Source organism: Lagenorhynchus albirostris, chromosome 21, assembly GCF_949774975.1.
Source record: "Lagenorhynchus albirostris chromosome 21, mLagAlb1.1, whole genome shotgun sequence".
Lineage (NCBI taxonomy): Eukaryota > Metazoa > Chordata > Mammalia > Artiodactyla > Delphinidae > Lagenorhynchus > Lagenorhynchus albirostris.
In genome coordinates this window covers 27287838-27313830 of record NC_083115.1, presented here as the reverse complement: position 1 = coordinate 27313830, position 25993 = coordinate 27287838, and positions in this window count along the sequence as shown.

Sequence of the window (25993 nt, the reverse complement as noted above, 5' to 3'; positions counted from 1 at the left end):
ACAGGTTATTTTTAGTTTGCTAAATTTTGACAGCTAAGAATCCACTATAATTACTTAAAAGACCTTTAATAACTTTATAAAAGCATATTTAACAGGACTTCAGAATACTGTGGTTATTTTATAAGCCTTTGAGTAGGATTAACTTTCTGAGAGGTTAGGACGATGATTATCTTGAGCACTTTTCAAGTTACAGTCCAATTTCATTCATATGTTATCTGAGATGATCCATGTTGCTGTGATGTTACTGCCTTTATTTTACCTGGGGAAACCTGGCTTGGCTAAGTTAAGGGCATAGCCCAAGGGGAACCACACAAATTCAGCTGGAAGTCAAGGTCCCTCTTTTTAATCAAATGCCCGCTCTTTTCACAATACCCACTCTCTCCCACCAGGCATAGTCAACAAAGATTTTTTTTTTTAACAAAGATTCTTTGGTATGATTTGAGGGTCACTTATAAAAAGCCCTGGTTACAAAAATCTCCCAAGTGTGGCCTTGTATGGAGTCTTATTCTTATTTTTTTTCTTGCTGAATTTTATTTTATTTCATTTTTATTGAAGTATAGTTGATTTACAGTGTTGTGTTAATTTCTACTGTATAGCAAAGTGATTCAGTTACACATATATATGCATTCCTTTTTTAATATTGTTTTCCATTATGGTTTATCACAGGATATTGAATATAGTTCCCTGTGCTATACAATAGGAACATGTTGTTATCCATTATATATATAATAGTTTGCATCTGCTAATGCCAAACTCCCAATCCATCCCTCCCCCACCTACCTCCCCCTTGGCAACAAGAAGTCTGTTCTCTATTTCTGTGAGTCTGTTTCTGTTTTGTAGATAAGCTCATTCGGGTCATATTTTCAATTCCACGTATAAGTGATATCATATGGTACTTACCTTTCTCTTTCTGACTCACTTCACATAGTATGATAATCTGTAGGTCCATCCATGTTGCTGTAAATGGCATCATTTCATTCTTTTTGATGGCTGACTAGTATTCCGTTGTATACATGTACCACATCTTCTTTATCCATTCAGCTGTCGATAGACGTTTAGGTTGTTTCCATGTCTTGGTTATTGTAAATAGTGCTGCTGTGAACGTAGGGGTGCATGTATCTTTTTGAATTATGGTTTTGTCTGGATATATGCCCAGCAGTGGGATTGCTGGATCGTATGGCAACTCTATTTTTAGCTCTTTGAGGAACCTCCATACTGTTTTCCATAGTGGCTACACCAACTTACTCATTCCCACCAGGAAGGTTCCCTTTTCTTATGGAGTCTTATTCTTCAAACAGTCCTGGGGGCCCATTGTAACTTGACTTCTCCCCTCTTCTACAGGTAAAGCCAAACATAAGAACCCCAGCTGTGTGCAAAACAGTAACATAATAAAGGGAAAAATAAACCTTACATCACTAGAATACTGTCTAGTTTACCAAGTACACTCACACGCACCACTGCATTTTATATGCACACCAATACTGTGTGGAAAAGAAGGGCAGGGGTTATTATCCTGTGTAGAGAATTTTACAGTCTAGCGGAGGAGATAACACCTTCGCTCGGCCCAGATGTGATCTGCTCAAAGTTTTATTTTGCCCTAAGTGGCTGTGTTGCTTTCTTTTCATCCATTTCTTTACTCTTGATTGATCAGACCCTAAATACTAAACACTGAGTTAGAATCAACCTTGCATCAAAACCGTATCATAGTTTTGAGACTCGCAGAAGAGTGGGAAGTGGGCATTTTGGACACAGAATGCTTCCTGGAGAGTTTACCTGACGCCTTCCAAGCCCACTGTAAACCATACATAATTTCTGTTATTTCACAGAATTTCCGTATTTTGCTTATCTTGAATGATCTGTCAAGGTGATGTGCTTAATTGAATGACTTCACCCCAGCGTCTACTGTTCACTCAGCAACAAGCTTGCCGCCAAAGGTGTTATTAAAAAGAGCTCCGTCATTCAGAAAAACACTTCAGTTTCAATGTCGTCCATGTTTCCCTATTGTTGTATGTTAGGTTTTATGTGAATAAAATTTGTTTTATTGACAGGACCAAATTTCATAAATGATGGCTATTTTAGGAAAGATGAGGTGACAGTAAAGTTGTTTCTGATTTTAGTTATGTAAGGAATTAAGAACCAAATGAAAGTACCACAAATCTAAAGGTTATGCTAATAAAGAATAATTTTTGTTAGCTCTGACCTCACTGCTAATCCGATTGTTAGCTAATAGTCCATTGATGACATTTTGAGGGAGGAGATATTCTTGTTAAAATAAATTCCGCTTGATTATATTTTGCTATTTCATTTTTTAGCGTAAACTCATATTTTCTTAGCTTTTCTAGGCTTTACGGGAGTACATTGCAGTTTTTTAGGCATTTACAATGAAAAAGAGTTTGGATAAAATTTATATTAACTTTGCCCTTTTCAGCATTGCATAAATGCACACGCTGCATTTAAGAGAGAGTACTTAAAACTTGGAGTTTGGAACCTTATTTTTAAATGTAAATATTTTAGTTCATTTTACTTCCAATTGTTCTGACTTAGCTTGGGTTTTTCCTTCCCTCTTCAGGTCCCTGATGTGAGGTTTACAGTTAACCTGGTTCACTTCATTTCCAGGCATTTGAACAGACAAAGCATGAAAAGTGTATTTTTCTCTCTGCCCACATATCTTAAAAAATGAAAATGATTTGCCTGTACTTCTCTTCCCTTTCACTTCACGTTTCCCATCTCACCCCCTTCCCCTTACATATGAAAAATAATCTGGGGAGATTAGGAAGGGGGGATTAAAAAGTTGGAATTCAGAGCAAGACATTTCAGGAGGTATACACACTTACAAATGTGGTCCAAACATCACTGTGCCTTCGTATTAGAACAAATCCCTTTTGCCTGCCCTTTCCACTGGATGCTGATAGAGGGGCACCAGTGCTTCAGGCTTATGCTTTGGTGGATGGTGCAGAGAAAATAAACGTATGTGGCCACCCGCTTTCCAACTCTGATCTGTAAACCAACACTGCCTGTAGTAGCTTCCAGACTCTGGGTCTGGCCTTGCCTTACTCAGGCCCCAGAGTTAATCCTGTCCCTTACAACTGTATGCCCTTCTCAGCCTTCCTTCCCCTCCCCTCCCTGCCCCCTTCTCTTCTGCCCTTGGCCCTCTCTCTGTCACCACCGTCCAGGTCCATGGCTTCCTCTCCGGAAGTAATACGCCAGTCCTGTTTCTTGTCTTTCCTTACCCCAGTCCTAGCTCCCTGGCACCATCCTTACACACAGATGCTCAGATGGGAGCCTGCTACTTCACCAGCCCGAATCTTCCACCGTTCCCCAGAGCATGCAGGACGCAATCACAGCTTTGTGATGGCACGTGGGCTGTAGGTCAAGGCCCCTCCCGAGAGTCTGACTTCATTCTCTGTCACACCCCACGCTGCTTTCACACTTTACCCTAAAATTCATTTCCCAGGAGGATACCACTAACACTTCACCCTCCCAAGTGGTGTCTGTTTATCCTCTCCAAACCTCCCCACATGCCCCTGATCTTGGAGATGTGATAGGTTTCCTCCTTGAACTTCATTCCCGCTTCCAGATGACTGGCCCCCACTCCTCTCTGTAAACAGTGTTTTCCTTGAAGCACAGACCACAAGGCCGTACTATGGATACCCGTGCTTCCCGTAGTCACTTACCAGCCACCTCCCCTCCCCCTCGTTCTGGCTCACTGTCTTTTATCACTTCAACTCTTGTCCTTCTTGGTGACTCCGTAGCCCTGCAGACAATCTGTCTCACCCCAGGCTTTTTAGTTCCCTGACCTTCTCACTTCTATTGATTTTGTCTCCCATTTCACTTGTGGTCGCCCTTAACGTGGATACCCTCAGCGACTGTATCACAAGTCTGCAACATTTACGATGCCGACTGAAAGGATGACCTTCTCTGACCACCACCTCCTAGCTCTCATATCCTTTCTTCAGATACCCTGATTTGAACAAATATTTGATACCACTAAGACTTCCCGTCCATTGAAGCAGCATGCTTTCTTTATTCACTACCCTGCTTTCAGCTCCATTTGTATCCAGCTCAGATACCATGATCCAGCACTTGTATAAGCCCTTCCTTTTTTGCAGTCTTTCAGCTTCCTTAACCTTTATTCCATAATCCCTAAATTAAATCTAATTTTGCCAATCCCGGCAGCATCGTGATACCTGAAAATTGGTGGAAAAGAATACGCAACTGTGCTGACTGCTGTCCCTTTATATTCATGACTGCAAAGTTCCATGGCCCCTTTCTGTCTGTCAATCCTACTATGTTTCTATGTTTTTCTAGTCAAGTTCTCTCTCTTTTTTTTTTTTTTTTTTGTGGTACGCGGGCCTCTCACCGTTGTGGCCTCTCCCGTTGCGGAGCACAGGCTCCGGACGCGCAGGCTCAGCGGCCATGGCTCACGGGCCCAGCTGCTTCGCGGCATGTGGGATCCTCCCGAACCGGGGCACGAACCCATGTCCCCTGCATCGGCAGGCGGACTCTCAACCACTGCGCCACCAGGGAAGCCCTCAAGTTCTCTTTGAAATAACTATTTCACACATTGTCTCTGAAGAGCACCTCTCTCTTCTTTCCCATCTAATGACCTTCTTCTTATTTAACTGAGAAAATAGAAAAACATCATAGGGGTACCTGTCACAGTTTTCTCCCACCTTCTCCCCCAAAATCACCTTTTCCAAGGTCACTGGTAGATTCCACATTGCCAAGTCTAATGATTAATTCTGTTTTCGTTTTATTCTGCCCTTCACCATTTGATACAGGGAATCATGTGTTTTGTTGTTTTTGTTTGTTTGTTTTCTTGAAACATATTTTTAATTTGGCTCCTGGGACAATGCATGTTCTTGGTTTGCCTATCTCACTGCACACTCCTTTCTACAAATCCTTTATTAGATCCTTCATTTTGCCGAATTCCCTAAATATTGAGGTGCCCTAGGGCTCTTTTTTTGGTTCCCTATTCTCGATCTATGCTCGCCTTCCTTTAAGCCCATAGCAGTTCTTAGGTTTTAAATACCAGCTTTAGACTGATGACTCCCAAATCTGACATTTCACATCCCCATCTCTCTCCTAAATTCCATACTAGGAATTTCAGTTGCCTACCAGACATTTCTACTTAGGTATCTAACAGGCATCTTAATGATAACTTGTCAAAAGCCAAGGACGTGGGATAGGTACAAGGAACCATCACCCCATCAATGGTATTGGTGGGATTTGAGGTCAGCCAAGCTCTACGTGGGGGGCCTTTCATGAAGCAGAGCCCAGGAAGCAACCAAATTCTGGGCTTTGGAGACTCTTATCACTGCAGAAATCCACTGCTTTCTGTCCAGCCTCTCCCTCTGTATCCTCCCTCCCACATGACACTTTCCTTCATTACTGCCTTGTCACCATCCCAACAACCCTCTGAGACAGCGAAGTTGTTCCCATTCTGCAGATGGGACAGCTGAAACCAGAGGATCCGCTTGCTTGCCGGCATCGTGCAGCTTATTAGTGAAAGGGCAGAAGGAGGATGTGGCCTCACATCTGATGCCCCCAGGCCCAGAGTTCTCCCCACTCCATTGCCAAGGGCTACTTTCTGGGGAAAGGCCAGGTGTCATGGTGTAAAGACTTCATAGTCCTAGATCAGAAGGTCGGCTCACCGAGCCCTGGGATATCCCTTCCCTGACCTTTTCCCACGGCAGCCAGACTCTCTGATTCTCATCCTTCACAATGGGGACCCACCACCCCGGGGAGATGAAACCCTCCCGTGGAGCTGTGGACCCTGAAGAATGGCAGGGCAACCTCGGGAAAGAGAGTGTCCTCTTTGGGCTTCAGTTCAGCCAACATCAGGAGGAGCTGGGATGGATGGATGAGGGTTCTCTCTGCACTTCTAAGCCCTTTTGTGAGCTCAGGGTCTCGGTGTTGTTCTGAGCCCCTTGTATGCCTGCTGTGTGCACTGTCCTTACTGAGACCTCTACGGTCCTACGTGACCCTGCCCTGACTGTCCATCTGACCTCATCCTTGTCACTCTCACCTTTGTCCATCCTTCCAGCCATGAGGGTTTCCTTGCTGTTCCTCGCAGGTGGCAAGGACACTCCCACCAGGCATGTTGGATTTTCCCTGCCTTCTGCCTGGAATGCTCTCCCCTAGATATTAATATTACTTAATTCTTCAGGACATTTTTGTTTCTGTTCAAATATCAGCTTTCTAGAAAAATCTTTGAAAATCCTATCTAGAAAAGCACTCCTCTCATTAAAAAAAAAAGTTTTTCTTCAAAGCATTTATTGCTACCATAACTTACATATCTGTTTACTTTTTGTCTGTCTCTCTTTTTATATTGTTCCATAACGTCTTTTTCTTTTTATACTCAGCTATTTTCTGAAGTAATTTCAATAGCTTCTCAATAAATATTTGTTGAATGGATGAATAAATGTTATAGCCCCTACTGACCTTTATACTATGCTATATTAATAAAAATTAAACTGGCAGCATGTATAGTACAGAAGGGAATAGAGAATATAAGTGAACGGTCCAGTTAGAGAAGTATTGCAGTACCTCACCAATAGGTTGATTTCAACCAAAATGATGTAATTTGTCAAAGAAGAATGTAATAATGTCAAAGAAGAGACAGTATTTTTTACAAAATGGTTAACAAACGTTTTCAGTAGTTTTGCTTTCGTTTTCTTCATTCTCCTTTTTCCAAACTGAGAAAAAATTGAAAAAAAGGAAAAAAATAAAACCTCTGTCTTTAGTGAAAATTGGAGTAGGCCACAACTCCTTACCATTATGATGTATTTCACTAAAACTATGAAATGTGACTAAAACAAAAGAAGTTGCTGACACAGTAGCTAAATCCTCAGACCTCAGGGAGAATAAAACGTATTTATTTTAAAATAAGGGCCAAAATAAAGATGTTAAAAAAAATAAAATAAAATAAAATAAGGGCCAACATTTTAAACAGTTTATTTTATTGAAGTATAGTTGATTTCCAATGTTGTGTTAATTTCTCCTGTACAGCAAAGTGATTCAGTTATACACACACACATACATATATATATTCTTTTTCATATTCTTCTCCATTGTGGTTTATTATAGGATATTGAATATAGTTCCCTGTGCTATACAGTAGGACCTTGTTGTTTAGCCATCCTATACATAATTGTTTGCATCTGCTAATCCCACCCACCTCCCCTCCCCTTTGGCAATAAGTCTGTTCTCTACATCTGTGAGTCTGCTTGTCTTTCGTACATAAGTTCACTCATGTTATATTTTAGATTCCACATAGAAGTGATAATCCTGTGGTATTTGTCTTTGTCTGTCTGACTTACTTCGCTTAGTATGATCATCTCTAGGTCCATCCATGATGCTGCAAATGGCATTATTTCATTATTTTTTTATGGCTGAATATTTTCTAATATCCCATTGTATATATGTACCCAACCTTCCTTATCCATTCATCTGTTGATGTACATGTAGGTTGTTTCCATGTCTTGGCTATTGTGAATAGTGTTGTCATGAACATAAGGGTGCATGTACGTTTTCGAATTATATTTTTGTAAGGACCAACATTTTGAAGGTGATCTTTGGTTAAAAATTGCCTTTATGATATGAATGGATCATGAAAGAATCTTGTGCTGACCTTCTAGAGTCTCAGTGTGAGGCTTGGGAGGCAGAGTAAGAGGAGAAGTTACTCTGAAATACCACGTCTAAGGTTTTACACCGTAGCCTTCAAGCCTAAGAAATGGCTGTGGGCCCAGCAATGTGATGGGGAAAGACGTGCAAAAACTTGGAGATCTCAGTGCTTTACTCCAGGCATTGGTCTCTAAGCCTTGCCAGTTTCTTGAATACCAGATATTGAGGGAGCTATTCCTTCATGTCAATGACAATTAGATATTTCACAAGTAATTTTTTATAGAAAGCCCAAATCAAAGTTATGGCCTGTGTACAGATTGCCTTCCCTGCACCCTTGTGCAGAGTGGACACCAACCATTAGTTCAGGTCCTGCCAAAATAGGAAATGAGCCCAAAGGAAACCCATGAGACCTAGCGGTAGATACTGGAAAACAACAGAGAACATCAGTGCATGAATAAATGAGGATACAAAGACCTTCTCTCCACGCATTATCACATCAACAGGGCTCCTGGATAAAAACGGGTTTTACAGCTAAAATGAACTGCAAGGCTCAGACTGTGCTTACGAAGGCATCTCTAAGTAAAACCCGGGAGGGACCACAGGGGAGAAAAAACAAACCAGAACGCGGAGGAAATGCTAGCCTCTGACACCTTCATCTCAAGCAAACGGTAAGCACCGCCCACCCGCCCCCAGACGCACGCAACTCCTCACGGTGAAAACGTTTGCTTGTTTCAGTGCCTCCCCCTCGATACATCATGCTTGGGGTTCCTCCAAGAAGCACAAAACACACTAGAAGACAAAAATCAATATTCAGTCTGATGAAACAAAGCAAGTAGCACTGCCAGACCAAGAGAGGACAGACCTTGGGATTGTCAGGGAAGGAGTTTAAAGCAACTGTGATTAGTACGCTAAGGGCTCCCCGGGAAAAAGCGGACAATATGATGGGAACAGACGCGAAACGTTAAGTGAAGGGATGGGAACGCGAGTATTCTGCAGTCCTACATGTGGGCTTTCGACGGGGCCAGTGTCCCTAGGCTGGGACCTTCTTAAGGGCGTCCCCACCCCGCCCCCAGACGCCTGGACAGCTCCCCTCCCCCATGCTGCGTAGGCGCTGGTAAAACCCAGGTGTGTTCAATGTTTCCCGTGTACTCCGTCCTTCCTTGATGGTAACAGGATGCCCCGGGCGTACTGCACGGCGATGACTCCCTCCCTCCGCCGCTGCTGGGTACACGGGAGGGTTCCTCTCGCATCATCACCTTGAGAACATGATGGGGTTCCCAGTGGCAAAACTCATGCGAAAGCGGGGCCCAGAGTTCCCACCCCTCCGTGGAGTCCAGTGCCCAGCAGTTGTTCCGTGCCCCTTTAAGGGTTTGCAACAGGCCGCAGCTGTGACTTCTCAGATACGCGGTGGTTGCCTCCACACACCTGCCTGCTTCTCCAGCGTGCATGGCAGCCGTTTACTCTACGACCTTATTTCTTGGATGCATCGAAAAAGAGTTGCTGATTTTCGGCTTCTTCAGCATTTATTCTTATCGGGAGGATGGGAGTGATGACTGGCAAGCTCCTTACCTTTCAGACCGGAAGCCAGACGTGCAAAACACTGCTTTTTAAGGTAAGTCTGACCCATATTTAATTTCTATCGTACTGGGGCTCCCGAACTGGAAGAAGATGTGTGAAAATCTGGAAATGAAAGTTAAAGGGCCGAACCCTAGTGTAGGGGTGTTTAGGACGTTAGGGAGAATTTGTAGCGTCAGGGTTTGTGTCCTCAAGGGTGGCCCGCAGACAAAGGAGACAGGCTTTCCTTCTGTGATTGGCGGCTGAATGCAGTGAATCGGGGCACCAAGGACCTCTGGGCTTCAACTCTGATGGGAGAAAACTCCCGGAAAAGGGGCTGGGCCTCTGAGAGGCCCCCATATCTGTGAGGGTCTGACGCAGGGGTTCTCAACCTTAACTGGCACTTAGAATTTCCTGGAGATGTTGTACGAATTCTGAGGCCCATATGACATGCCACTAAATTAAATCAACAATTAAACAGATTCTCTGAGGGGTGAGGCCAAGGTATCAGTATATTTTAAAGCTCCCCAGATACATTTTATATTCAGCCAAAGATGACAATTACCCTTCCCAGATATCTCAGGCACAAATTGAAATCGTGGTGAGTGTTAACCACATTTTAGACTTGATTTCTTACGTAAGAGCAAAGTGGACCTTTACCCTGTCCCCAGTAACATACATGTGCTCTGGTGTGGAAACAAACAACACATAAATCCTCCTCTTTGGTACGGACTTACTGTTTTGGGGGTAGGATTGGGATTTTGTTCTTCATGATGTACACGGAGAGGTTGCATCCCTCAACTCCAGGGCAGAGCATCAATGCCCTGATGCTGATGGTGACCCCAAATGGGCAAGTGCAGTCAGCAGAATTCTCTCGTGGAAAGATCCACAACAGGGTGGATCTGTTAGGCGTGGGCAGTTCTTCCCAACACGTTGATAAATGTAACAAAAGTATACCAGAGATCCCCATATTTGAAAATAAAATAAAAGGTACATGGTTTTATTAAAGGGATTTCATATTCTTCTCACGCACGCAACAAAAGTTGACCTGATATGTAAAGAATAGGAAAAGGAAAGGGCATTGAATTGTTACTTGTCCAGGGAAATCTCAGCAGACCCTGGGATGGGCGGTACATGCTGCAGTGCGCTTGGTGCCTGGTGGATTCACTGGTGACCAGAGGAAATGGGCAGGAGGGGAAAAAAAAAAAGAAATGACAGCAGCTGTAGGCAATTACTACACTGATAACAGGATTGGTTTAAACTTCTTAGAATTTGTGGGAAGTACGTGGCAGTTTGGAAACCATGCCTGAGCAGGTTTTAGGAAGAGCCAGGGAGATTGGATTCTCTTTCATGTAAACTGTAGTTGAACCCTACATCAGGCAGTGCCTGGGAGGTAAGACAGCTCGGAATGGATTGTACCTGACAGGGAGGTGAGTGCACCTTAGTTGCATGTGAGTGCGGATGCTAGCATGAGAGTGAATGGTCTGAGGAGTGGAGTGTCCTCTAGCAATTGTGCCCCACCTCACAGGACACCTCCTCTGCAAACAAAATCACAACTGTGGACTCTGTTTCCTTTTTTCTTTTTTATATCTTATCAACTAGTATTTCAATAGCGTATACAAGTTCTTCTGACTTCTGAAAATAAACCATAATAGATATTAGGATTACCAGAGTTCCCATGATGCCAGGTCCAACCTAAATATTCTCACTGTTCTGTCTATATTATTTAAAAGGCCGATGAAAATGAAATAAGAGATTTTCAAAATGCTTTGACTACTGCTGTGTTTCAGTTTTTATCAACTTTCCCCTCAGGGTCATCTTTGTCAAAACGAATCATCTGTCCTTTTTCAGTGAATGCCATTTTTATCCTATTCTCTGCTCAATCTATAAAATAAAAGTCATGCCTCCATCCTCTCTGTGATATTGGACAAAACATATTAATAAGTATTAATTCAGAAAAGGGATGTCTGATTAGTGAATTTGGCAAGTGCTGGGTTAAACAAAGTTAAATTGGTCTCTTTACTGATGAACCTCCTAAAACATCCAGTACACTAATATGCATTGTACACCATGGAGAGAATTGCATAGTATTAACTACCCGTCAAGGTCATTCAACCCTGGGATCAGAAGACTGTTTCATAAAATTGGCAAACACTTGAACGCATTTTAAAAATCCATCCTTCACTTTACTTGGAGGCGTGAATATTTCCTTTATGATGTATTCGAAGATGAACCAGCTATTGTGCATTTATGTTGGGAGGATACTTAAACACACAGGATGCACCTTTTTTTGTCTTTGAAGATTAGTGACCATTTATTTACCACAGACTCTGATTATCCCCACTGGTATTCCAAACCACTTGCTCTGCAGGTATCTCTAGACAGATAATCTCCAAGTAGGGTTTTTGTTTGTTTGTTTGTTTACTGTCAACACTTTTCATTCTCAGTGAAAGCAACTGAAAATCTTCATGCTTTAAAGTGGAGTTAGTAGGGCCAGGGAAATTAGGCTAAAAGAATTGTAGAGAGTGCTGGAAGATGTTCAGAGTATCATGATTAAGCGGAAACACTACTGTGGGAGGATGCTTTTAGGCGGTGGTTAAACAGAAGCAGCTCTCTGGTTCCTGCCCCTTATTTGCTACCACAGTTATGAAGTGGATGGAAACAGGCAGCAGAGATTCAAAATCCCGGTCAAATGAGAAGGTTGGACATTTAACACGCTCTCAATAAATATTGAAGTTTCACAGAGAAGGAAGAGCTGAGAGGGCAGTTACCCAAGGACCAAGGATGCTGGGACAGCATGTCCAGGAGCAGGGTGCACGCCTTCAGGGTTCCCTGGGCCCCCGCACACTGACCACCACACACACCCAGCACTTCACCCACTGACTCCCCTCCCTTCCTGCAAGACCAGGTTGCTTCTAGCAGCCAGCTTAGTCAGGAAACTGATCGAATGGGCGTGAAACTCTCCTCCAGCACAAACACCTGAGTTATATTCAGAAAGGAGTTAATATATTCCCATATCCGTAGGAAATCCATTACTGGTAACATCACTATTAATCAGTAATTATCTATTTGTTCACAGTTTTAAGTATGTCTTAGTGCATAATTTCATGAAAACCTTAGTGCAGCTGAATTATGTGTATGTGTATTGGACAACTTTCCTAGGATTTACGGGCTAAGCTCAAAGCAGATTCCTCAGTAGGCATTTAGAAAAGTTCAACCACATGCCTAAGAGGTCAGGGCAGGAACAAAAAACATAAAAGATTATCTATGTAAGTAGGTATAACAAAATGCTACATTAACACATTTATATATAAAAATGTAAATGGTAAACAGTGCATTTTATCATCGGTAGGTGAAACCAAAAACATTATTAGATGTGGTTAGACTCAATAATTTAGTAAATGAAAATAAGCTAGCAGCAGGTGTAATTTCCGGTGGTAGTTTCTGGAGTGTCTGGAAATTACTGTTGATGTAATGGGAAAGGAACTTTTCCTTTTTGATTTTAGAGGTATGTGCACAAAGGTAATGAGGTAGAGCATGGCGTCTGGCACATGGGGTTGGTCTGGTCGTTTCCTTTTCCAGTTTTGCATGTTTTCCATTATCCCACAGGCCATCGTGGGCTTTACTTCATTCTACTTTCTGTCTCTATGAATTTGCCTAGTCGAGGTAATTCACATACATGGAATCATACAACATTTGTCTTTGTGTGCTGTGTCTGTTTATTTCACTTAGTGTCATGTTTCAAAGGTTCATCCATGTGGTAGCATATTTCAGACCTTCATTCTTTTTATGGCTGAATAACCCATGAATAACCCCATCCCACGTGTAGAGCACACTTTGCCTGTTCCTCTGTCGATGGACATGTGGCTTGCTTCCAGCTTTTGGCTGTTGTGGGTAATGGTGCCATGGACACGGCTGTACAAATATCTCTTCAATCCCTTTTTTCAATTCTTTTTTTTTTTCTTTTTTGCATGTGGTTAAAAAGAATTATAAACCTAAGAATTGGTTGATAATTAGGAAATTCTCATCTCAAATGGACCATGAGATAAGAGAAGCAATTTGTTGTCACTGATGCTTTATTTTATTTGTTTTGCTTTAAGGGCATATATCTTGCTTATTGTATATTTCCTATGACAGGGACAGACTGATGGATGTTTATGACCCAGTGAATAGTTGGTAGTTCTGTTAAAAGAAAAATTAATCTTCATTCATCTAAAATCAGATTGATGTGTTTTATCAGTTATCTGCCATTACTAAGGAAATGTATCCCTTATGTAATCTTGCCTACTTTTATGTAATCAGGGTTTCTGGAATATAGTCCTCTGTCTCTCTTTTTTATGTTGGATATATGTGTGGAGTTAGATATATATGTATGTGTGTGTATATATATTTATATATATATATATATATACACTTTCTTCTAACAAAGACACCTGTTTCAAATTAATTTTCTTCATCTCCTGAAAAATTCAGTGCTGCTTTTAATTCTTTTGAGTGTATACCTAGTAGTGAAATCTGATTCATGTGGTAATTCTGCGTTTAACTTTTTGAGGAACAGCTGAATTGTTCCCACAGCAGCAGTACATTTTACATTCCCACCGGCAATGTGCAAGGGTTCCAATTTCTCCAGTTCCTCACAAACATCTTGTTATTTTTCAGGGTTTTTGGTTATAGCCATCTTAGTAGGTATGAAGAGGTAGCTCATCGTGGCTTTGATTTACAGAATTATTTCCTTAACAATGAATGATGCTGACTATCTTTTATGTGCTTATTGACTCTACATATCTGAACACTGTTTTCACTGAATCACAAAGTTTGTGTTTTTGCTTTTATTCATATCAAGATATTTTCCGATTTCCCTTGTATTTTCTGATTTCACTTGTTTTTTTCTTGTTTGACCCATTGGTTGTTTGTGTGTTAATTTCCGCATATTTATGGACTTCCCAGTTTTCCTGTTACTGATTTCTAGTTTCATTCCAAAGTGATTGGAAAAGGTACTTTGTATGATCTGACAGGATATTTATTGAATTGTTATGCCTAAACAATGTTCATCTTCAAATTTAGTGGAAGACAGGTATTTTTGAAATATAGATAAGGTATTTAGCTGTAAATAAATATCTGGTCGTGTCTTTACAAATCTAACATGATTTCCAGGGTAGAAAAATCTGAATCATTTTTGTTCTTTCTTGTTCATTTGTTTGTTTTTTATTGATATAGAATTGCCATATGATATTATATTAGTTGCAGGTATACAACATAATGATTTGATATTTGTATATATCATGAAATAATTACAGTAGTAAGTCTAGTTAACATTTATGTTAACATGCTTTATTTTAGCATGTAGGGAAAAGAAATGGGCTCATTGTTTCTGTTTCTTCCTGTTTCTTCCTGCCCTAGCTTTCTTCAAGTGAGTGTGTTATCATTATGCCTGTGAATAGATGTGCACACACACACATGGAAGACACATGCTTACATATACATATACCCACATATTCACTGAATTATTTTTGTAACCTATGGGTGTGACTTTTGTGTCATGGAGAATGTTTGTCTTTATAACTTTTCTCATATTCAGCATTTTAATATTGATATACCCATATAGTACAATTTAAAGATAATAGGAAGAGTAAGAAAGAATATACTTTGACAGAAAACTAAGCTGCAACGTAATAATCTGATATCGGAGCTTCTGTCTGTCAGATGCAGTCACAAGTAAAAGGTAGAAGGAAGCAAGGGATTGCTTTTTAAGGAAATGAAATTATTATCTTGAGAATATGTCAAAAATGTGACTTGAAAGGACATATACATGACATAAGCGTTTTTCAGCTTTCCATTGATTCCTGAATGATCCTGGGTAAGATAAATCGTGGTGATGTGTGTGTCTTGTGTCTAAACTTTCATCCTACTAGTGTCAGAAATAAACTCCTTTTGAGCGAAAATCCTTGCTCAAAGCCCCAGAGCGGCTGAGGCAGGCTGTGACTCAAAGCTTTTTAAGGTGATTCAATCCTTCTCTGTACCACCCAGGGCTCTCAGGAGCTGGATATAATGTTCCCTTTTGTATTTTAAGACTTTTCTGTGTGATAATTAAGACAGTGACTAGTACAACATTTGTAGGCATCTGCCCATACATAGCTCCTGATGTGATGACTGCGATGTCTTGAGGTTTTGTACACTTTCTCAGTGGGCCAAATGCCAAGATGCAGAATATCAAAGTTCTGAATTCATTGTAACAGAGGGAGGAAAACTCTGCCATATTTACAACTGAGAATTGGAAATCTGATATATAGGGGGTGTGCTGACAGATATAAGATGTAGAATTGCTGCATTTGTCGAGTTGGTTTTAAAAGCATTTTACCATAACCAAATAGTTAATAAATTTGCATAGACTTCTTCCAAAGTCTCTGAATTTAGGTAATTAGACATTAAGATTCTTATCAAGTGACATTTTGTTTTGTTCCCTGCTGTTTATGCAGAAGCCAAAGGATCTTTAACCTTTGAGAGACGTGCATTAAATCAACACTACATTAGTGTTTTAAGGCCATTAGCTCAATAGCCATATGCCCAGATATTTTCTCCATTCAGAAAGTCAGGAATCAGTAAATAAAAATGAGATAATTAGCAATGAATACCTGCTACTCGGATTTTGTATACACAACATTATCTCTTTCTGTCCAAAGCTTGACATTATTACCTATAATTCAAGAAGTGTAAGCCCACACCCTGTACATTGCATAGCAATGGAGCTCTCCTGGTGACCTCACACGTTTCCATGGCAGCAAATTCATCTGGAAATAGCACAGCACTTTGATTTGTAGGTGGTCAAAGATGGACTCCTGAATTTCACACATTAAAAAGGCTAATTTCAGAAGAAATCCTTAGGTTGGAAATTTTGCAGTGCAAGATTATAAGGTAATATGGTATTTATGTTTTTAATGATTATGCATTTCTAGTTCTGAATTTGAAAGAGGGCTTTTGTCATTCAGATGCCTTATGGCTAGGATATTTACAAGGAAGTTAGATAGTAGCAACAAAGTAAAGAAATCTAGTTTGGGCAGCTCTCCACCACCGCTGGTCACATTGCCGCCTGTCTCCAGGGCTGTTAGTCTGCCCAGGCTGCCATAACAAAATGCCAAAGACTGGGAGGCTTAAACAACAGACATTGATTGTCTCACACTTCTGGAGGCTGGAGGTTCCGGATCAAGGTCAGGTTTCAGTTGCTGGTGAGGACTCTCTTCTTGGCTTGCAGACTCAGCATTTCCTTGGAGTACATGTGGAGACAAAAAGAGAGAATGAGAGAGAGAGAGAGCGCAACAAGAGCGAATGCAGTCTCTGGTCCCTTTTGATAAGGACACTAATCCTATGAGATCAGGGCCCCACTCCTGGAACCTCATTTAAACTTAAGTAACTTTGGTTATTTCTTCAGAGGCCCATGTCCAAATGCAGGCACACTGGGCATTAGGGCTCCAAAGTATGAATTGGGGGGTGGGCACAAGCATTCAGTCCACGGCACCAGGCCTCCTGTCCATCTCCCCTGGGCCCTGGCTCTTCATTTTCCAACTCTAACAGAGGGAAGGGTTTGCATCTCTTGAGATCAGGCAGGATGTCTGGATCGCTGGACATTTGGTCTCATGAGAGACCGTTTAGTTGGACCAAGCTCACTTTAACTTCAACAAAGCGGTAATGAACTAAAGATGAATGTTGGCTAAAAATATAAGCTATAATTAAAACAAAAACAAAAAAGACTCCTGTAACATCTGGAGCAATGTTAAGAAAGAGGATGTTTGGATTTTTTATGTGTCCTATGTGAAGACTCTTGCATGCCCAGGACCTGGCCATGAAGTAGGCTGGAGGCTCTGAGACCTCAGGCCCTCACTTCGACCCCCTGACTGGCTCCTTCTCACCCGCTCTTCTTCATGAATCTAAGAGATCAGGTGATCTGGCCTCAGACCTGACCATGTTTCTAGAGGCAAAAAAATGAGAAAAGGGACACTCCTAACATAATCTTGCAGCATCCAAGAGGGGTCAACAGTTAACTCAGAATCTGAATTGTTAAAACGATTTAAACTACTTATTTTTGTAAACAGAGACACTAGTAAGTTGGAATAATATTTATCTACAATGACGTAAAATAATGTAAGGTCTTCTTGCCGTAAGTGTTCTAACCCACATAAGCGTTCTGAGAAATGTCCTATTCTGTAATACCATGGACTAAAAGTCACAGGGCTTATAAGGAAGACAAGGTGAGTGGCAAACTCTTCATAAGCCCAGGGTAGCCCCATAACCAGAGCCCTAATTACAAGGATACTGATCGTAATGTGAACCCTGGCCCTCTCCATGGGCTCTGCCACCTAGAATCCCCACCTCCATCTTTGCAGCCCCTCAGAGCGGCACAGCTTGGAAGACATTTACTTCTAATGGAGAACATTTCACCAAAATGAGAAATACAACTCAGAGGTAACCACCTCCATCAATTAGTATTTTCACACAGGGGGAAATGTCTTTGCAGCTTCCTTGTCTACCCTTGCAGCTTCTCCAGACAGCTTAACGTACTGGAAAACAATGACTAAATCACCAACTTCTTGCCCTGAAATAAGACACTTCTGCAAGATGCTGTGTTTTGTTTTGTTGTTTTCTTAAGTTCTTCATATATTGCTGATGTTTTTATCTTGAATCCTGAGTATAATCCCTTCAAATTATTAGCATGCTAGTGGAAATTGTCAGTGAACCATCAGGATCTCTACAAACAAACATTGTTTTCCTGTATGAATGAGCTAATTTGGATCAAAGAAAACATTATGTATCAGAATAAACTGTGTTTGGGAATGTGGTAATAAAGACAAAAAAAAAAAAATTGGCCAGAGACACCATCTAATGGAGAGACCAACCATTACTGTATTCCAGCTTTGCACCAGCTCCCCACTAGGAATGGGCCTCAGACCCTAGGACAGAGCTTCCTTTTGGGGAAGAGATGAGAGTCAATTTGTGATTGGAACAGGGAGGTCACAGTAGTGAAAGATGGCTTTGCAAGTTTGAAGGAAGGCAGTGGATTCTGGGTTCTGGATTAAGAAGTTCTTATACAGTTCAAGTGGCAGGAAATACCTAAACCTTTTGAATTGCTAGGGAAGAATTTCCAGAAATAAGGACAATTCCTTTTAATTCCAGCCACAAGCAAATATGTGAAAGGGTCTGTGAGGGTCCCTGAGAACAGAGGGAGGGTAAGAAGGAGCTGAAGGTCAGTGAGGCCCCAGAGTTGCAGTGACCATGAGGGCTGCTCCTGTTCTGTCATTTAGAATGCTGCCCGGGCATCAAGTAGGGGAGACTGAAGGGAAGCTGCTGTGGTCTGAATGTCTGTGTCCCCCAAATTCATATGTTGAAACCTAACCCCCAAGGCAGTAGTGTTTGGAGGTGGAGCCTCTGGGAGATGCTTAAGTCATGAGGGTGGAGCCCTCATGAATGGGATTAGTGCCTTTATAACAGAGACCTCAGGGGATCCCTGCTCCCTCTGCCATGTGAGGACCCTGAGATAAAAGGCAATAGTATCGAGCTTCACTTTTCTTTAGTTCTAGTCACAGAAGACAAGGCTATGCTCACACTCCCATTTCTTTGCATTTCAAACCAGCTTTTCAATACCTGTCCTGAGGGTGATATTCACCACAAATATTCGTCCGTTGTTCTCCAGTTTACCTTAAGTTAGCATAAGTATCCTCATCTTTAATTCCTTATACTTCCTCTTCCATTTACTGCATTCCTTTATAAATAAGAATCATAAATTCCATAGGGCCCTTATTTTAGATGATAAGCCTACTTTCAAGGTTAGGATTCAAGACCCCTTATCGTTTCCTGTAAACCCCATTTCTTTTTTTTTTTTTTTCTTTACGAAACAAATTCTGTTCACAGTGGGAGAGGAAGTCCTGTCTTCTGTAGGCCCCCTACCTGAACACACCTTGTTCTTCTCTTTATTCTCCACTTTGACTGCACCCCCTCTTAAAATCACTGCCATTTCAGTCCACTCACAGGCTGCTACCCCCAGCAGGAACAGAACCAAAAAGAAAAAGGAGAATTCACATAATCTTCCTTCCTTCCTTATTTCCACAGTACAGGGCATGTTCCATCCACTCCTTCCTCAGCCCCCCTTCCTAGTTGTGTGCCCATGTGGGCTCCAGTGAGGTCATGTATGGTGGCCAGGTGTTCCATTTTTAAATATTTACTTCACAAAATGCTTAGTCCAATAGATGTACATGGTAAACAACCTATAAATAAAAGATCAGCAGATGAATTGATGAAGCACACAATATAAATAAATAATTTTGTGTGGAATTATTAGCATTAAATATTGACTCATTACTGGAAAAGCCCAGAAACTAAATCCCTTTGTGTAGATAACCCTGTTGTTATATAACCAGTGCTCTGCACAAGGATAGCTGAAAATAAAATATGATTTCATGTAAGTAGGATAAGAAGGGAAAAGAGATTTAGGGCCATTTAGATCAATCTTTTAACAAAATTTGAACCTTGTATGTGATATCATACTAATGCCTGGAAATAACCCTGAAGCTACTGAGGACTTGAGTAAAAGTAAGACTTGAGTTCACCCAGTGGACATTGAACATTTGGGATTTTCTTGCCCAAATGTGTAGGAAGATTGATGGACCCGGATGATGTTTCCTCAAAGGGTACTGTACATCCTACCACTCTGTGAGAGAGAGGGAAACCCTCGAGGTAACAAACAATGACAGGTTCTCCATTGAAACCACAAATTCAGTTTCAAATTGATGGGGACATTGTAAAGAAGAAAATAGTTCTATTGTTTAGATTTTTTTTTTCCACACTGTGAAAGTTTTCATTTATAATTTCAAATCTTTAGAGACCTCAGTAATGTTTTCTCTTGATATATTTCTTCCCACTCATTCTTCTTCTGAATTAAGGCAGACTTTGAGTATGTTTCCATCAGAAAAAGAGCTAAGTGAGAGAGTTTAAGGTCTGGAATTAGAATGATGGAATTCAAAGCCTGTCTTTACCATCTGGTGGTTGTAAGATCTTCATCTGCTTAATCTTTAGTTTTCTCAGATTTACATATAAGATTAAGGGTAAGGCAAACATGTTTCTATATAATAAAAATATTTACCTCATAGGATTATTGTGAGCATTAAAGGAAACAATGTGTGTAGATAGCTCCTGGCACTCAGTAAGCACTTAAGAAATGATTGGTATCACTACTACCCCAAATACAGCCCTAATTAGCATCAAGAAAGCAATTACTCATCCTCTTAAACCTAAGGACCAGCTTCACTTGAACAATTGTAGCTAAGTTGGTTGTGGGTCCAAGAAAGAAATCCGATTTCTAGTTGGGAAAGGTGAATGGGCCCAAATCAATGTTTACTCTGTGGGGAAGAACCAGGAGACAGATACCAGGAAGCCAGCCCCCTGTGAATCGATAAAGGTAATGCTGGAAGTGGCAGCCCAACCCTCACCACAGGCTGGAAGATCAGGTGAACCGAAGCAAAGAAGCAGAAGCCCCCTCCCAAGTCTCACGTGCATTGAGTAGTATTAAAAATCACTTGATACATTAGAAAAAAACTTTTTACACTTATCATGTCTTTTTATTTTCATCGAAATCCTGTGGACAATGTATTATTCAATTTGACAAGAGAGAAAACTCAGATTCTAATGGTTGATGAACACATCATTGTTGGGACAGGACCACATCTCCGTGACGACCTGCAGCTTCTGTAGTCAACTCTGGGCTCCCTGTGGAAGACAACTCCAGCATAATATCTCAGGAGGGGCTGATGTTCAACAGTGTTGGTTTCTAGGAAACATAATTTGTTAAATAAGAAATTTATGGAAACACGTGAGAAGGAGACCTTGGTGTTTCTGTCAAGGCTGTTGATCTGTGGTCGTTGCTTTCTCTGCCTCTGTCTCTTCGTCTTTGCTGGATTCTGCTTCTCTCTGGCATTTTCCCCTCATTTACTTAATCTCTTTCTCACTTTTATCTCTGATCCTTCTTTCTCAGCCTCTGCAAGCTCTGGACAGGATTAATTCCTGTCCTTGCTAATTTGCTCTCAGTTTTCAACTCTTGAAATGAATGAAAAACAAAAACAAAAATAAAGAAAATCTCAGCAAAAACATGGAATTGATAAAATATATCAAATAGAAGTATAAACATGAAAAACACAATAATAGAATTAAAAAAAAAAGCCTCAAGAGATGGATCCCGTAGTAGAGAAGAAAAGATAGAGAATAAAATCCGTAAATGTGAAAACAGTAGAATTCACCCAGTCTGAACAACAGAGAATTAGACTGGAAAAAAATAAGCAGAGTCTTGGGGGCCTTTGGGACTTTAACAAAATATCCAACATTTGTTTCCTTGAAGTCTCAGAAGGAGAGAAAGTAAGTCGGGCTATAACGTATTGGAAGAAATAATGGATTAAACTTCCCAAATTTGGCAAAAGATACAAGCCTACAGATTCAGAAAGCTGAGTAAACTTCAAACAGGATACAAGACCCCCACCAAAATTCAGGAAGACACATCATAATAAAACTTCTGAAAACAAATATATAGAAAAATTCTTTAAAGCAGTGGGAGAAATGACACATTCCCTGTAGGGGACAACACTTTGAATGATGGCAGATTTCTTATTTGAAACCATGGAACCCAGAAGTAAGTAGCACAATATTTTTCAAGTTCTGAAAGAAAAAAACTGTCTATTGCAGATTCAATATCTGGTGAAACTATCCCACAGAAAGGAAAGGGGAATAAAAATATTCTCATATGAGGGAAAACTAAAAGAATTTGTCACTAGCAGACATTCTTGCAGAGTTTGGCTAAAGGAAATTCTTCAGACAGAAATAAACTTATAAAAGAAGGAATCTTGGAGCACGAAGAAGGAAGAAGGAAGAACAGATAGAGCAGAAATATGGGTGTATGCAATTGAACATTCTTCTTGTGATTTTTATAAATCATATTTGATCATTAAAACAATTATAGCTCCATCTGATACTCAGGATCAACCTTTGCTGAGATTTTGCTAGGAATTTTATTAAACCTATAGATAAGTCTCAGGGGAATTCACATGGGCTATATGACCCAGACCAATGAAAACTATGTTCACACAAAAACCTGTACATGAATATGCATAGCAACCTTATTTGTCAGAGCCAAACAGGTGAATGGTTCAGTCAACTGAGAAACATCCATAATGTGGACTACTACTTAGCAATGAAAATAAATGCACCACTGATACACACCACAACTTGGATGAATCTCCAGAGACATGCTGCGTGAGAAGAGCCAATCCCAGAAGATGACGTACTGTATGGTTCCATTTATATAACATTTTTCAAAGACAAAATTTTAGAAAAGTATGATAGCTTAGTGGTTGCAAGTGTTAGAGATAAGGAGGTATGTTAACTATGCCTTTTTAAAATTTTCCCTACTTTCTGATGTTTTGATATCTGGGGACCTTATTGATCTTGGGGAGATTGCCCCTCCCAGGGCTGGCTAATTCCTAGAGATTGAAAACCCCTTGCTGAGCACACCCTTCCTATGCAAAACCATCAATCCAGGTTCTGCCCCCCAGCCACCTCCTTTATCAGCTCTTAGACTCAGAGCCACTATCCACCTGCCCTCATCACCCCAGGGCCAGGTACCAGATGGCTTGGGACAGCTGCTATGCCCCAGAGCCCACTGAAATTATTCAAACTTGCCATCCTAAGCCTTCACACCCTGCCTGGCCCATTCCTTGTGCAGAAATCACCATAAAGGCTTTTGCCCATGTTTTCCTTCATCTCTTTGCCTCCTGGATGACCTGGTGCTTCCCCATATGGCCCTTCCTGGGCCTCCTGTATCCAGGGATCTTGAGCATAAACACTCTTCCCTCCTGACAGTCATTTCCATGTCTGTATGTCTTACCATACCTGATGGAAACACATCTCAGGTGCATGTTAAAACAAGTGGTGAGCATGGTTGTACAGGGCAACACAGGTGATCTTTTTGTTGGAATTGTTCCAGACCTTGACTGTGGTGGTGAATGCATGATGCATTTTTATAGAACTTAATAAACACACCCATAAATGAGTGCAAGTAAATCTGGGGGAACGTGAATGCAGTCAGGGACCATGTGAATGTCCGCATGCTGGGTGTGATGTGATGTTACAGTTGGCAGAATGTTAGCATTGAGGGAAACGGAGCCAAGTGCAGTAAGACTCTAGCCTTTCTTACAGCTGGTGTGACTCTGCAGTGATCTCAGTGAAGATTTCAATGGCAAACGTTTTTAAGGCCAAGCTATGGAGTACTATAAAATGTATACCTTGTTTAAATTATTTTGTCTAAATATAGTTTCATGACTTGAAAATTCACTGAAAAATCATATAAACATTTGTAGATGGCCGTTACGTTTAGCAATATTTTGCTTAGAGAGCTGTCTAGAAGCTGCATCACTTGTAATTTAATTTAAAACTTTCATGAGTTTGTCTCATAGATACAGAGAACAGACTTCTGTTTACCAGAGGGGAAAGAGGTTGGGGGTGGGGGAAAGGGGTGAAGGGGTCAGTTGTTTGGTGACAGATGGTAACTAGACTTTGAGGGGTGATCACGTTGCAGAGTATACAGACATCAAATTAAATGCTGTACACCTGAAACTGTATAATGTTATATACCAATTTTACCTCAACTGAAAAAAAAAAAGAGAATAGCCACTTTAAAGTAATATCAGAGCCGTAGTCATTCTATCAAAATCTGTACACACATGGCATGGGGAGGGCTTTTCCCTCTCAGGCATAAAGGAGAAAAATTCCTGAAGTTGGGGAAGGGCATCAAGTTCAGGGGGAAAACTAATAGAGATAGAAGAGAGTGGATTGAGAGAGAATTACCACTTTGGAGAGCCGTTAATAGTGGTTCTCAAATCAGGCTGTCCATCAGAACCACCTTGGGAGTTTTGTAATCATGTGCTTGGAATCAGCCCTCACTAATTAAATCAGAAGCTCTGGCAGGTGGGGAGACTCTGCTCAGAGTTTTGAAAGGTCTCCAGGTGAGTCTAATAAGCCAGGGAGGAGAAGCATGAACTGCTACTACCATGGATATCGTGCTAGCGTTCCCCTTAAGTTATGCCCTTGATACTTAAAACAACAGATAGTTATTATTATTTCCAATTACAGATGAAGGAACTGACTCTCAGAGGAGCCATGTGGCTTGTCTGAGGCCACACAACTAGTGATCTGAGGAACCAGGGTGACTCCAACCTGTGTTCCGTCCTCTGTAGACCAACAAAATATCATTGACTTGGATTCAGAGTGTAAACTTGTCCATTGGCCAGAAAGGACCACAGATTCCCTTGTCTAGAGCTAAGAGATATTCAGCCACTTTAGGAGAAAACTGGGACATATGGAAGTCACTTTTTATGTTGAGAATAACATTCCTCCAAACTTAAGACCGGCTATTCTGTCAGCCATTAAGCGTATTCAATCAATTAATGAAAACCTGCCTCCCTGAATATACTTTTGTAAGCCATCCAATCAGTGTTAGCCTCTTGCTTCTGAAAGTCAGCCTGTCAGGGATGGACTTAGTCAAATAAACATACCTCTGAGTGCCAACCAACCAACAAGAGTGTCACCTAGATCATCATCATAGCTCAGGTGATGTCAGTTCCTTACTGCTCTGCAAGTCTGCCAGACCCTGCTCTCCACACTGCCCCAAACCCATGCAAGACCAGCACCCTGCTCTGCTGGGACACACTGGGCCTGACCAGCATAACTCTCCCACCGATGGCATGATTAAGACCCTTTAAATCCAAATGGAGTAACTGTGATTCAGGCATTCAGAGTAGAGCCTGGTGGCCATTGTGAGTGTGGTTTCAGACACAGTCCTGCATCAACTGAGAATCTGAATTTTCTGAACTGTATCAGACTCAAGGACACCACCAGCCATTTTCAAAACAATATCTGCTGGCAGCTTCCAGATACAACCATATGGCCTCAAGGTCTCCCCTTGTAAACATGCAACCATTTCGGACCCCAATCAATCCTTGATCGACAAGCACCCTTCTTGCCAGCGCTAATCCTAATTCTTAACAATTTACGCAACTTTTCAATGTTTGCCTATATAAGCCTCCCCCATTTTGTAGTCCAGTGGAACACAATTCAAGTGCTTCTTGAATTTGTGTTTCCCAAGCTATAATCCTCAGTTTGGCTCGAATAAAACTCTTTTCTATTCCTGTTAAAAAAATAAAACTTTCATGAGTTTGTGAATGAACAGCCTGTTGGAGAACATACAGCAAAATACTTAACATTTGGGCAAAAGGTAGACAAGCCAAGAGGCAAACATACATTTCTGCAAGCGTAGAAAGAGCACAGCCCACCTCTCTATTAACAGGGAAGAAAGAACCTAAAAAATGAGCCAGACTCAAAGTGATTGAAGTAGCATCCTGTGGAGAACAGGTGATAGAAGCTCCCATTTCCAAAAATAAAATAAACCTGGGGAAAGAACAGCCGTTCTCCAAAGAGAAACTGTTCAGTATCCTTCCCAGAGGGGATCTGATATCACAGCACTCGTGAGCTAGGACTCGACGCCAGGTGAGTCCTGTCAAATACAAACAAATCCAGGCTTAGTACAGAGACACCTCATTGAAGAGGTGTTTGTAGTAGGGAGAACTCTCTGACTGCACCGTCTCAAAGATCTGGTAGAGATGGGCTGCCCTTTCGTAGGGAGGAGTGAACAGGCTAGAAATTCCAGGAGTAGGAGGGCAGCAGGGCCTGTGGAGTGATGAGAATGGTTGTTTTTCCCCTAAGGTTACCAGTTCCGGGGAGGTGCCTT